The sequence below is a fragment of the Pelodiscus sinensis genome, chromosome 1 (genome assembly GCF_049634645.1).
Source record: "Pelodiscus sinensis isolate JC-2024 chromosome 1, ASM4963464v1, whole genome shotgun sequence".
In the NCBI taxonomy this organism is placed as follows: domain Eukaryota; kingdom Metazoa; phylum Chordata; order Testudines; family Trionychidae; genus Pelodiscus; species Pelodiscus sinensis.
In genome coordinates, this window is record NC_134711.1 from 10798370 (window position 1) to 10807078 (window position 8709).

The 8709-nt window shown below is 42.8% G+C and overlaps 1 long non-coding RNA gene across 1 annotated transcript; it reads right to left on the reverse strand.

The window, feature by feature from the left end:
- Positions 1-603: 603 nt before the first annotated feature.
- LOC112547019 (uncharacterized) lies at positions 604-6123 on the reverse strand. Its single transcript, XR_012900663.1, has 3 exons — positions 5984-6123; positions 2175-2340; positions 604-1119 (listed from the first exon to the last, which is right to left on the reverse strand). It is a non-coding gene; the product is annotated as an uncharacterized LOC112547019 (long non-coding RNA).
- Between the last annotated feature and the right edge of the window lie 2586 nt (positions 6124-8709).

The following is an 8709-nucleotide window of genomic DNA, read 5'->3' on the forward strand; positions in this document are numbered from 1 at the left end:
TCTCTAGATCTTCTGGCAGTGCTCCTCCTAATGCATCCCAATATGCCATTAGCCTTCTTGGCTACAAGGGCACACTGTTGACTCATATCCAGCTTCTCATCCACTGTAATCCCCAGGTCCTTTTCTACAGAACTGCTACTTAGCCAGTCGCTCCCCAGCCTGTAACAATGCTTGGGATTCTTCCGTTCCAAGTGCAGGACTCTGCACTTGTCCTTGTTGAACTTCATCAGATTTCTTTTGGCCCAATCTTCCAATGTGTCTAGGTCACTCTGGACCCTATCCCTGCCCTCCAACATATCTACATCTCCCCATAGCTTAGTCTTGTCCGCAAATTTGCTGAGGGTGCAGCCCATCCACCTGATATTTCTGGTCAGGTGAGATGGGAGGTGAGTGGAGGACCACACAGACAGCTAGTTTCCACTCTCGATTGCACAGGTGTAAATCTGGTGTAACTCCTCTGAGTTCAGAGAAGTTGCTTGACTTTAATAAAAATCACCCCATATTGACACTGGTATAATCTACTGCAGAATCCAGCAGAGGGAATAAAAGTAATAACAATAGAAAGTTAATGAGCTAATGGAATATGTATTTAATAGAGAAAAACTAACATTCTTTCCAGGAAACATACACAAGAATAATGGGCTAGATATTAACTTATGAAATGTTACCTACAGTAAGTTACTGTTGCATGTCTTTTCTACTGTAGACAAAATGAATTGGAGGCTTTGATTTAACATAATGAAAATTTTCTGTATTTTCCTCAGTTGAGGAGTTTCATTGAGACTTTATATTAATGTTTCATTATACAGTAGATGGGAAAGGAATCTACTTGCTTTTTTTCCCCGACAGCCTTTTTATCAGACATTAGTGTGTATTTCTACCGCAGTCGTGTGAAACAAGCAATTGTAGATGTTTGGAGCCCATAGCGAGAAATGCCCTGTGCTTGATGTTCCTCCTGCATCAACATCTGTCATGAAATCTAGCAACAGCTCATTTCAGGGGAGAGGTTGGAACGTTTCACTGTGATAACACAATGTGTCCTCTCTTTCAGTCACTCAGGTGCATATAAAGAAAACACAAAGGGTTCTGCTTAAATTTTCATTGCTGAAGAGTCACGCTCTGAGGAATTTGAGAAAAAAATAAGCGTCAGCAGATGAATAAAGATATCATAAACTAAACCTTATTAACATCAAGCCAAATCCGTACCAAAGGGAAAAGTCCCACCAACTACTTGCAGGACTAAAGTGAGTGCATTTGGCTCATTATTGTGCGATAATACATTCTGATGTCTGGCATTAAGCATATTATTATTATTGTGAGCTATATCTGCTAGACAGGTGGCTCTGTCCCTCTCTAGGAGTAGCTAGTGACTGATGAGTTTGCAACAGCTTTGTCTATCAGAACTGATTTTTTTTTTTGGCTCGGGCATTAAGATCAAATGTTCCCTTGATTGCTCCCTGCTGCCAATGACCCACCCAAAAGCATTGGTGTTTGTGATGTAGTGGGGGGTAACTTGCTGGCTGCTGGCTGTAGCATGGCCCAGCAGGGCAGGGGATGAGTCATTATGCAAAAGAGGGTCTCTCAACCTGTCTGACCAACTACGCCCCAAGGAGAGAAACAAAGGAAGGTAGAATGCTGCCCCTGGCTGGGGGGCAGGGCTGGAAGAGAGTTGGTTAGTTTCTGTCTAGGAAGCAGGGGAGAAGGAGCTGGGGAGGGAGCTGGGATTGTAGGGCCCAGCCACCCCCCATCTCAAGGGGCGGTACTGAGGTCTCTTAGCCCAAGTTCCTGTAACCAGATGACATCTGTTCTGTGCTGTATCCTGGAGAAGGAATAAATTCCCTCTATTCTACTGGCTGGTGGAGTCTGTTCGTGCCATTTCGGGGGTGCAGGAGACAGGAAAACCCCAACGCGTCGTCACAGTGTTACAGTGATTAATTAAAATTTCAACAACGATGGCTTAATGGTTTTCAAGAATGAAATACATCATTTTACCTGTGAAAAAAATACTACTTCTTACAACCATTTTGTTGAGAAGCTCCATACTTCGGAACATGGACATGAAACGTGGGAGGTGAGTAATCTTTTATGTCAGGGATGTGCTTTTTTCCCTTCTGGAGAAGAGCTGCTCAAATTCATCCGGGTTATCAGAAAAATTTCACTGCTCACAAGCTCACCTGAAGATTCTATCTCAATTCTCGATTCTCTGAAGATTCTATCAGCTCAATTCTCTGAAGATTCTATCTCCACTGAGCATGCTCCAGCCCAGTGCTGCAAGAGCTAAGCAGAATGTTCCAAGCAATTGTTGCTCTCACCTGTTGCGGGTTGTCATAAGGCATGGTACTGTGGAAAAAGTAGTATATGATTATGTAATTAAAGACAGCATGATAATGCATATAGACAAATAAGAGGTTAATAGAGATTGTGCAGGCAACCTCAATTCTGGCATTTCCCAACATCTCAGTGTTCAACTTCGCAGCCTTAACATACAGGGATGCCTAGAGGCCCCATCTTTAAATGAGGATGAAATTATTCTAGGTCTTGTACAAATATATGCATTAGATAATTTGCCATCTAAACAGACACAATGAGTAAAAATCTGAGGACATGGGAGGGAAAGCAGAGGAACAGACTGGTGAAGTCCATGCAGCAGGTCAGATATATTAAGATAACCGAGGAGTCCTGTGTCGCGGTTCAATTTGCTATCTTAGATCAGTGGTTCTCAACCAGGGATTCCTGTACTGTTGGTGGTACAAAGACTCTTCAAGCAGATACATCAGCTCATCTAGTTATTTGCCTAGTTTTACAACAGGCAATAGACAAAAATACTAGCAAAGTCAATGCAAACTAAAATTGCATACAGACGAGTTGTTTATACTGCTATATACTTTGTACACTGACATGTAAGTACAATACTTATATTCCAATTGATTTATTTTATAATTACACAGTAAAAATAGGAAACTAAACAATTGTCCAGTAGTGGTGTGCTATGACCCTTGTATTTTTATGTCTGATTTTGTAAGCAAGTCGTTTTTAAGTGAGATGAAGCATGTGGGTACACAAAACAAATCAAACTCCTGAAAGACTTTCCATAGTCTGAAAAGGTTGAGAGCCATGGTCTTTGATTCTCCAAAGGAGTCACTGCCTCTTGGCAGGTGTCACATTCATCCCCTTGTGCGACCCATGGAAGGACAGGGAACCAAGAAGTTGAAGCTAGAAAAAATCAGACTGGAAATAGTGTGTGTATTTGTAACAAAGAGGGTAATCAACTGCCAGAAAATTCACCAAAGGTCCACAATGTATTTTCCATCAGTGGCAATTTTAAAACCGAGACTGGTTTTTTTTTAAAATATCTGCTGTAGGAATTATTTTGGGAAACTTCTATGGATTATGTTACAAAGGAAGTCAGACAAGATGATCATAATGGCTCCTCCTAACCAGGGATGTAAAAAAGTTGTTTAAAATGTAATTTTGTAACTGCTAAAAATCCTAGTGGTTAAACATGCTGCGATATAAAACATACATAATTTTTATATTGCAGAGCCCACAGCGAAGCCAGCATCCTGGGAGTGAGGCCAACAGCTCCTGCTGGCTCCACTCCTGGAGAGCCAGCATGCAGCTTGCAGTGGGGAACTGGGTCAGGCCCACCATGGACAGGGGCTTCTCTGGCCAGCGGTGTGCCCCGTGGAGCTGGAGCAGCCCTTTGCCCCAGTGGGTGGGGAGCTGCTCCAGCCCCTATCGGTTAACCATAACTGGTAACGTTAGGGACGAGGCTTACCCATTAACTGGTTAATCATTTCCATCCCTGTTTCTGACCTTGGAATCTATGAATTTCATGCTTCCCAATACACAGATCACGCTGTAAAATGACAGTCTTGCTCCAATAGTAAAGCTGCATATATATGAAATACTTTATAGTTAAGCACTTAGGGTATGTCTACACTACCCTCCTACTTCGAACTAGGAGGGTAATGTATGCATACCGCACTTGCTAATGAAGCCCGGGATTTGAATTTCCCGGGCTTCATTAGCATAAGCGGGGAGCCGCCATTTTTAAATCCCCGCTGCTTCGAACCCCGTGTAGCGCGGCTACACGGGGCTCGAACTAGGTAGTTCGGACTAGGGTGCCTATTCCGAACTACCGGTACACCTCGTTTCACGAGGAGTACCGGTAGTTCGGAATAGGACCCTAGTCCGAACTACCTAGTTCGAGCCCCGTGTAGCCGCGCTACACGGGGTTCGAAGCAGCGGGGATTTAAAAATGGCGGCTCCCCGCTTATGCTAATGAAGCCCGGGAAATTCAAATCCCGGGCTTCATTAGCAAGTGCGGTATGCATACATTACCCCGCTAGTTCGAACTAGCGGGGTAGTGTAGACATACCCTAAAATACTAACTAATGTCCCAGTTCATGGCTACGGTGAAGAGTACCACCTTAACTCTGCCCTCTTGCTGTTTGTCTGCATGATGACCTCGTTTTTAACTACACAATCATCTGGTATGTTTTCAGTAGACTGGACTATCATACCTCAGCAGGAGGGATGCTTATATACATAGACATAGCAGGATTTTTCTACTCACCCAAGAGCTGCAGCACATGAGTTGCTTGATGCTTCTGCCACCAATACAACGAACAAACCACATTTACATACTAACGCTTAAAATATAAGGCATCTGATACAATGAGAATGTAACTCATAATTTTAAAGCTTGTCCAAGTCTTAATTTAATTAAATCATTAAACCTTTTGCTTAGTTTCTCTGTGGCAGACCTACCACACTATGAATGTGGTAAATGTTTTTAAAAAAATAGTAGGATATATTTGTAAAGCCAAAAAGGGACCATTTAATACTTAAAAAGAGAGTGAGAGCGAGCGAGAGAGAATACATTGCTCATTTTTTTCTTAACAAATGGCTGGGAGTGTTATAATGTATTTGATTTTTTTTCCAGAGGTAATCTTAGATGTGGAGTGAATGAAGTGAAGTCTGTTATCAATCCATAACATCTGCTGCAGTGTCAAGTGATGAAATGGGTGACTCCAGAGCCCAAGACAGCTGGGATGGCTTTCTTAATGCAGTAGGGTATTGTGCAAACAAACAGGCACTGATACGGTCTATGGTTGTCACAATTATTCAGGCTGGTGATACATCTTCCTGTATTAGAGGCTTGAAAAGCCCTATTTCTTTTAAAAGTAAACTACTGTATAACAATCTCCCATTCCGGGCTATAACTCAGATGAGCACACACATAATAAAACACTGGACATAAAAATAACTATAAATTTAAATTTGTAATCAGCAGTAAAGCATAAAATAAAAATATGCAGGATAAAAAAAAATCTGCTTACAGATTCTAGAGCTAAGAAATAGCATATACCCTTGTTGTGGAATCTACACTGGTGAGATTATTCTGTATCTCGGAGGAGCCTCCCTCGGTTATTGGGATATTTGGTGTACTGCGTTCAAAAGCTAAAGATCAGACGAGTTAGAGATGGAAAAGAACTGACAATTCACTGAGCACATCCCTCTGGAAATGTGGAATTATTACTGTTATCACTTGGGATGGTTTAGATAAGGAAGCACATTAAAATGTTTCAAATAGAAGGAAAGAAAGAGGAAAATCAAGATTTAGGATCCAATTTGTAAATAATCAAAGCCAATGGGAGGTCTCATATTTTAGCACTTTCCACATACTTTCTTGATATTAACTAAAAAAACCTTAAAATACCACCTAAAGATTGAAGTTGTTATTAGACTGAGTGCAAGACACAAAGTCTACTCTTGCTATCAATTTCTCTCATCAAGAATATTTTTCCTTTCATTCTGAAGAGGAGTCAACCCAGCTGTACGTTGCAGTATGGTGTCTTCAGATGTATGGATTTAGTCCCCACTTCCAAGAGTTAATAGGGAGAGATTGAAAGAAAACAGGTTCAGAGGAAGGCAATGAAGAAAAGAATCAATTTTACCATACAATTCACGTCCTTACTTTTATGCAGCACTGATACACTTGGCACTGTGGCTCTGCTAGAGGAAATCAGACCAAAACAAGTGTTTGTGGTGGCACTGGTATCTGGAGGCATTTCAAGAAGTTACAAGCTGTAAGAAAGAACTTTCTGTTCAGCTCCAAGGTGCCTGTGAGAAAACAGTTTGGTGTGAAAAGTCCTTACTTCTATTCCACAAGGTGCAAATTGTCTGCTGACAAGCCTTGTCAACCTGTCAATGATCACAAATTCCTAATTACGTGAAAGGGGGCTTGAGCTGCCAGGATACATGCTGGTGGAGACTGCATAGCAGAGGCCTGTAACAATCCTCAGAGAATGGAAGCAGACGGCTTCACTTTAGAATAGGTTTGTTGTGGTTTGCCTAATATCAAATATCAAGTTTCATTTAATTTTTAAAAGTAAGAAATAAAGAGGGCAATTTCCCAATGTTCCCTCTAATTTTTTCCATTGATGTGCAGATTAAACTTTACTATGTGCACCAAGGCATGTGAAGATGTGTACCACCAATAGAAACACATGCTGCCGTCTGTGAGTGCTCTGCTAATCAGCTGGGTTACACCTGAATCTCTGCTGGATGGGTGCACGGCTTACAGGGAACACTGCCCATCACCCTTTAAGACATCCATGGACAGTTCCAATTGCACCAAAGCCTCTACAGATAGAAATGGAGTTATGGCAATTTTCGGGAAAACCTATCCTTCCTTTGCAACTTCCTCATGCCAGGTCTGAGTGGCACCTGTAGAGCCAGAGCTCCTACTGCCAAAGTGTGCATAGGAAGCAACAGCGAGAACACTACTGACAATCAGTGTCAATTCCATGTTGACACTGAGGGTCAGATTCCAGTCGGGCACAGATACTGCCCCAGAGCACTGTTAAAGTCCACGCATCAGGTATATATCTACAGGCTGGTCTTGTCCTCATGAAAGTTAGCAACAAACATCTTGGCTGTGTCTAGACTGGCCAGTTTTTCCGGAAAATCAACCGCTTTTCCGGAAAAACTTGCCAGCAGTCTACACTGGCCGCTTGAATTTCCGCAAAAGCACTGACTTCCTACTGTAAGAAATCAGTGCTTTTTGAGGAAATACTATGCTGCTCCCGTTTGGGCAAAAGTCTCTTTTGCGCAAAACTTTTGTGCAAAAGGGCCAGTGTAGACAGCTGAGATTTGATTTCCGCAAAAAAGCCCCGATCGCGAAAATGGCAATCGGGGCTTTTTTGCAGAAAAGCACGTCTAGATTGGCCATGGACACTTTTCCGCAAAAAGTGCTTTTGCGGAAAAGCGTCCTGCCAATCTAGACGCTCTGTTCCGAAAATGCTTTTAACTGAAAACTTTTCCGTTAAAAGCATTTGCGGAAAATCATGCCAGTCTAGACGTAGCCCTTGTGTTTCCTGGTGGAAATGGAACTTCCCATTGCTGAAGCAACACTACTCTGTATACCAGGCCACCAATTGGCAGTATAACTAGAGGGCGCATCCCATACCTGAGCAAGGAGGAAAGGGGTTAATTCCTTGAAAGCGAGGCCCAGCCCTGCAGAGTGTGGGCAACCCAGGAAGTAAAGTGAGAAGGCATCCACCTGTCCTGCAGAAGGACGGGCATGTAAACAGGCGCAGGAAGCAGAAAGGGAGAGAAATGGCTCTTCTTGCAATTAGCAGAGCAGAGCTAAGAAGAAAAAGAACCTGAGAAGCAGGATGCTTCTCGTCTGCTGAAGGACTAGGTCAGACTCTGTTTGGAAAAGTCTGCAGATAAGACAGTTTAATTCCTTATTTCCTTTGTTGTAAAGGCTGCAAGGAGCCTGCCAGAAGTGTGGAAGGGAATGAGTTGCATTGATCTAGAGGCAGAAGGAAGCTTAGGCTCTTTCCCTGAAAAAGAAGTCAGAGCCTTAAAGGAGTAGGTGGATATAATCTCGCACTGGTGTTGTCTGCCCTGTGCATTGGAACTTGGCTATATAGCCCCAGCCTAGCCTGGCACAGGTACAAATATTAGGTGAAGTGGATTCATTTAAAGAGGTGACTGAACATTGTGGTTACTTCAGCAGTGTTCTCCCAGCTCGTATGGTCAGCGTAAACCTCTGTGCAAAACCCTACCAGGCCATGGTACAGGGCTTCAGCTGGCTACAGACAATGAGGAAAACCTTAGCAGTGCAGTTCCAATGGAGTTGAGCTGCTGGGCAGCCACAAATGGATATGATGGGGTGGGCAGTAAAATCACCTCCTGCTTTTCCCAAGCATGCAAACCTTGAAGGGTGCACAGCAGTGGAAGAACAGAGCAACCTCAGACCAACCAGTTCTGCGGATGGATTCTTCCTTTAGGAACGAGACTGTAAACTGTGAACTGCTGTGAGCAGGGACTGACTATGGTCTCTTTGTAAAGCCCCATGTTCTTCTATAGCAGAATAGTGATAGAAATGTAGCCGTGTTAGTCTGGTGTAGCTGAAGCAAAATGCAGGACTATGTAGCACTTTAAAGACTAACAAGATGGTTTATTAGATGATGAGCTTTCGTGGGCCAGACCCACTTCCTCAGACCCACTTCCTCAGATCAAATAGTGGAAGAAAATAGTCACAATCATATATACCAAAGCATACAATTTTAAAAAATGAACACATATGAAAAGGACAAATCACATTTCAGAATAGAACCTTCCTTCCTCCCCCCCCCCCCCCCCCCCGCATCCCCCTTCTGTTCTGAAATGTGATTTGTCCTTGTATCTTTT